This window comes from Erinaceus europaeus, chromosome 7 (assembly GCF_950295315.1).
Source record: "Erinaceus europaeus chromosome 7, mEriEur2.1, whole genome shotgun sequence".
Classification (NCBI taxonomy): domain Eukaryota; kingdom Metazoa; phylum Chordata; class Mammalia; order Eulipotyphla; family Erinaceidae; genus Erinaceus; species Erinaceus europaeus.
Genome location: NC_080168.1, coordinates 106,250,059 through 106,256,122, shown reverse-complemented (window position 1 = coordinate 106,256,122; position 6,064 = coordinate 106,250,059).

The window sequence follows — 6,064 nt, the reverse complement described above, 5'->3', positions numbered from 1 at the left end:
AGGCTAATTATGTTGGGCGTTGGTTCTAGGAGAATGCAGCAAGTCAGGTCCCCAGTGCAATTCCAAACTCTCGGTGACTTACAGCTTTGTGTTCCATTTCAAACATGGTAATTTATACTTGGCCTGCCACCTTCATAATTCTGCATTCTAGTCTATTGTTGTGCTTACCATCCACTCTATACACCCAAGGAGCTTGCGTTTTTACATCCTGCAACATAACCTTTCTTTGGAGGATAGTAACCTGCTGCCAGACAAAAACCACTATGTTCCATGTTTAATTACTGTCATGATAATTAACTTGATTATTACAATAGTTTACGACATACTTTCACAACTGTTAGCCTCTTAAAGAGCCCAAATGGTAGGATTACCTTTTCTCGCCATGTGCACTTAACCCGCTGTGTCACTGCCCAGTCCCCTACTTATCCCTTTTCTACAGAAAAGGAAACTAAATCTCAGAGAAGCCAGTAAGACAGAAGAGAAAGATATGGATTGGGTGGGGGCAATAGCATAATGGTTATGCAAAAAGGCTTTCATGCCCGAGACTTCAAAGTACCAGGTTCAATACCCTGAACCTCCATAAACCAGGGTTGAGTACTTCTCTGGTGAAAAAAAAAAACCAAATACACACACACACACACACACACACACACACCAGACAATGGCACGCCCAGTTAAATGAATACATTGCCGTAAGCAAGGACCCCGGTACAAGCCCTCAGTCCCTATCTGCAGGGGGGAGGCTTGAAGCTTCATGGGCAATGTAGCAGTGTTACTGGTGTCTTTTTCCATTTTTTAAAATTTCTTTATTACCTTTATTATTGGATAGCGGCAGTCAGAAATCGAGAGGGAAGGGGGTGATAGGGAGAGAGACAGAGAGACACCTGCAGCACTGCTTCACCACTTGCAAAACTTTTCCCATGCAAGTGGGGACCTGCATTTTGGGGACCTTCTCAAATCCAGGTTGTTGTGTAACATACGCAGCCAACCAGGTGTGCCACCACCCAGCCCCTCTTTCTCCTTTCTTTTCTTTTTCTTTTCTTTTCTTTTTTTTTTCTCCTCCAGGGTTATTGCTGGGCTCGGTGCCTGCACCATGAATCCACCGCTCCTGGAGGCCATTTTTCCCCCTTTTTGTTGCCCTAGTTGTTGCAGCCTCGTTGCAGTTATTGCCATTGTTGACGTTGCTTTGTTGTTGGACAGGACAGAGAGAAATGGAGAGAGGAGGGGAAGACAGAGAGAGGGGAGAGAAAGATAGACACCTGCAGACCTGCTTCACCGCCCGTGAAGCGACTCCCCTGCAGGTGGGGAGCTGGGGGCTCGAACCGGGATCCTTACACCGGTCCCTGCGCTTTGCACCACGTGCGCTTAACCCACTGCGCCACCGCCCGACCCCCCTCTTTCTCCTTTTCAACATCCTTGCCTCTTTATTTCTCTGTCTCTATCTAATAAATAAATAAATATTTAAAATTAATAAATTAAATAAAAAGATATGTATCTAAGACTTCTGAGTATGATTCTGATACACTTTTTAAAAAAATATTTTATTTATTTGTTGATGAGAAAGATAGGAGGAGAGAAAGAACCAGCTATCACTCTGAACTCAAGACCTCATGCTTGAGAGTCCAATGCTTTATCCATTGTGCCACCTCCCAGACCACACCTGATACACCTTTCATTGTGCTACATGACCAAGATGCTTGCCATTCAGTTCTCTTTGTCCTCAACACAATTGTCTAACCTTGATTTAGGAGCTAAAAGAGAGAAGGATAGATAAGGAACTGAAGGATGGAATGAATGAAGATGTGGGAGGGACAAGGGAGAAAATAGTGAGTAATTTAATCTAATCACTTTGTTCCAGAGATTAAACCTTTTCTGAGCTTGCCAAGTGTCTGTTCTGCTTACCTTCTTGCTATTAACTTACAGAGAAAAGGTGTTATAATTATCTAAGTATTTGTGTAGTTTGAGATAAGGGAATTACGATTGGGCTCACCTTCCACTGGACCATGTAAAATATCCAGAACAATCATAACTGACAGCAAGTGATTATTATGTGCTGGATCATTCTACATATATTAATTAACTCAGGTAACTCTCACGAAAATTCAATAGGTTAGGTGCCAGGAGAGCCTGAGGATGCGTCTTCCCGAGCAAGTGCTCTCTGGGTTGGAGAGAACTCAACTGGAACCAACCTACGCTGCTGCATGGTAGCAGGAGATAGACTCTGGAACTTTCAGAGCAGGAAGGCAATCCCAACTGTGTTAAAACAGAAGAGCAGCTGTATATATACTCACTGAGTAGGGTGGAAACAGGATGTGAGGTAGAGAGGGTGGAGCGAAAAGAGACTGGTGGAAATCAGGGTGACACCGAGAGGGGGCGGAGCAAAAAGACATGAACCAGTGGGATTAAACCAATGCCACGGAGGCAGGGCGGTGCTTAGTTAACAGTGGTTTATGTAAATAGACCGCAGTTTTAAGTGGGATTAAACGAATGTCCTGCAGGCATGGAGGTGTTTAGTTAAGCAGGATTAGAGATAGAGGCTTTAAAGGGGGGAAGGGGGGAGCTGGCATACACCCAACAGTTAGGTATGTTTATCCCCATTTTAAGGTGAGGAGACAAGCACAGAGGCCATTCCTAGCCAAAAGTTACACAGCTAGTAAGTGTTGAAATAGGAAACCATAAAGTATCACCTAGTAGTAAAACTATGCATGGAGGGTGGGGGGATAGCACAGCGGGTTAAGCATACATGGCGGGAAGCATAAGGACTGGCTTAAGGATCCTGGTTCAAGCCCCCGGCTCCCCACCTGCAAGGAGGTTGCTTCATGGGCAGTGAAGCAGGTCTGCAGGTGTCTCTCTCTCCCCTCTCTGTCTTCCCCTCCTCTATCTATTTCTCTCTGTCCTATCCAACAACAACAACAACAGCAATGACAACAATAATAATGACACTAAGAGTAACACAAGAAGGGCAAAAACATATATGCAGTTAGAGAACTTGGATAGTGTGCTGCTTTGACATATGCAAAATCCAAGTTTGAGCCTGGCCCCCATTTTATTGAAGGGAGTTTTTTTTTTATATTTATTTGTTTTCCCTTTTGTTGCCTTTGTTTTTTATTGTTGCTGTAGCTATTATTGTTGTTCTTATTGATGTCATTGTTAGATAGGACAGAGAGAAATGAAGACAGGAGGGGAAGACAGAGAGGGGGAGAGAAACCTGCTTCACTGCCTGTAAACCAACTCCCCTACAAGTGGGGAGTTGGGGGCTAGAACCGGGACACTTACTCTGGTCCTTGTGCTTGTTGTCGAGTGTGCTTAACCCGCTGCGCTACTGCCTGAGAAGGGAGGTGTTTTTTTTTCCCCTTTTGTTGACCTTGTTGTTTTTTATTGTTGTAGTTATTATTGTTGTTGATGTCATCGTTGTTGTTAGATAGGACCTGCTTCACCGTCTGTGAAGCGACCCCCTTGCAGATGGGGATCCAGAGGCTTGAACCGGGATCGTTACACCAGTCCTTGCTCTTCGCAACACTTGCGCTTAACCCACTGCACTACCGCCCGGCTCCCATTGAAGGGAGTTTTTGTTCTGTGCTTCTCTCCCACTCTCTCTTTCCTCCTCTCTCTTAAAAAAAAAAAGAAAAGAAAAGAGAGGAGTTGGGCAGTAGCGCAGTGGGTTAAGCGCATGTAGCATGAAGCCCAAGGACCGGCGTAAGGATCCCGGTTGGAGCCCCCGGCTCCCCACCTGCAGGGGAGTCGCTTCACGGGTGGTGAAGCAGGTCTACAGGTGTCTATCTCTCCCCCTCTCTGTCTTCCCCTCCTCTCTCCATTTCTCTCTGTCCTATCTAACAACGATGACATCAATAACAACAACAATAACAGCCACAACAACAATAAAAAATAAGGGCAACAAAAGGGAAAATAAATAAATTATTAAAAAATTTTAATAAAAAAGAGAAAACCTAAAAGAAAAGAAAGAGAGGGGAGTCGGCGGCAGTGCAGCGGGTTAAGCGAACGTGGCACCAAGCACAAGGATCTGCATAAGGATCCCAGTTCTAGCTACCCCCCACCTACCGGGGGTCACTTCACATGCTGTGAAGCAGGTCTGCAGGTGTCTATCTTTCTTTCTGCCTCTCTGTCTTCCCCTCCTCTCTCCATTTTTCTCTGTCCTCTCCAACAATAACAACAATACTACTAACAACAATAATGATAATAGCAACAATAAACAAGGGCAACAAAAGGGGGGGGAATAGCACCCAGGAGCAGTGGATTCATTGTGCAGGCACCGAGCCCCAGTGATAACCCTAGAGACAAATAAAATAAAATAAAATAAATACATAAAATAAATAATAATAAAACAGAATTCAAGACAGTGTCCTGTGAGGTATCGGAGTGGATAAAGCATTGGATCCAAACGCACAAAGTCTTGCACAGCATGAGGCAGAGTGATGCTTTGGTTTTCCCTCCACTACCTACACATACCTCTTGCTCTCTCATTAGTAAATAAATAATCTTTAAAATAAATAATTCTGGGACCAGTTGGTGGCACACCTAGTTGAGCACACATGTTACAATTCACAAGGATCTGGGTTCAAGCCTCCAATCCTCACTTGCACAAGGGGAAAGCTACATGAGCAGAGAAGCAGAGCTGCAGGTCTCTCTCTCTCTCTCTCTCTCTCTCTCTTCCCTCTTGATTTCTCCCCAATAAATAATAACCAAATAAAATATTTTATTTATTTTATTTTTGCCTCCAGGACTATCCTGGGGCTTAGTGCCTGCACTACAAGTCCACTGTTCCTGGAGGCTATTTTTCCCTTTTGTTGCCCTTGTTGTTTATCATTGTTAATATTATTGTTGTTGTTGTCATTGCTGTCATTGTGGCTGGATAGGACAGCAAGAAATGGAGATAGGAGGGGAGACAGAGTGGGGGAGAGAAAGATACACATGCAGACCTGTTAAGTCGCCTGTGAAGTGACTCACCTGAAGGTGGGGAGGCGGGGGCTCGAACTGGGATTCTTACGGCAGTCCTTGCGCTTTGTGCCAACTGCGCTACCGCCCGACCCCCCCAAATAAAATATTTATTAATAACTTTTTTAGAAAATCCAAGTACAGGGGCTGGGTGGTGGCGCAACTGGTTGAGCGCACATGTGTGCAAGGACCCAAGTTCAAACCCCCAGTCCCCACCTGCAGGGGAAAACTTCATGAGCGGTGAAGCAGGGCTGCAGGTGTCTGTCTCCCTCTTTCTATCTCACCCTCTCAATTTCTCTATCCAATAATAAATAAATAAAGTTTAAATATTAAAAAATACAAGTACACACAAACAAATATGCTGTAGGCTAGAAAGTAGGATTTTCGGGGGGTGGGCGGTAAGCACAGCAGGTTAAGTGCACGTGGCGCAAAGCGCAGGGACCAGCATAAGGATTCTGGTTCGAGCCCCCGGCTCCCCACCTGCAGGAGAGTCGCTTCACAGGCAGTGAAGCAGGTCTGCAGGTGTCTATCTTTCTCTCTCCATTTCTGTCTTCCCCTCCTCTCTCCATTTCTCTTTGTCCTATCCAACAACGACAACATCAATAACAACACCAATAACTACAACACCAATAAAAAAACAACAAGGGCAACAAAAGGGGGAAAAAGCAAATTAAAAAAAAAGTTTAAGGAGAGCCGGGTGGTAACACAGTGGGTTAAGTGCACCTGGCGCGAAGTGCAAGGACCGACATAAAGATTCTGGTTCGAGCTCCCAGCTCCGCACTTGCAGGGGGGCTGCTTCACAGGCGGTGAAGCAGGTCTGCAGGTGTCTTTCTTTCCCTCTCTGTCGTCCCCTCTCCTCTCTCCATTTCTTTCTGTCCTATCCAAAACGACATCAACAACAACAACAATAACTACAACAACAATAAAAAACAAGGGCAACAAAAGGGAAAATAAATAAATAAAAAATATTTAAAAATTAAAAAGTTTAAAAAAGAAAATAGGATTTTCATTTTGAAATTCCTACTAGAACTTTTTTTCCCTTTTTTTATGTTTATTTATTTCCTTTTGTTGCCCTTGTTTTATTGTTGTAGTTATTGTTGTTGTTATTTAT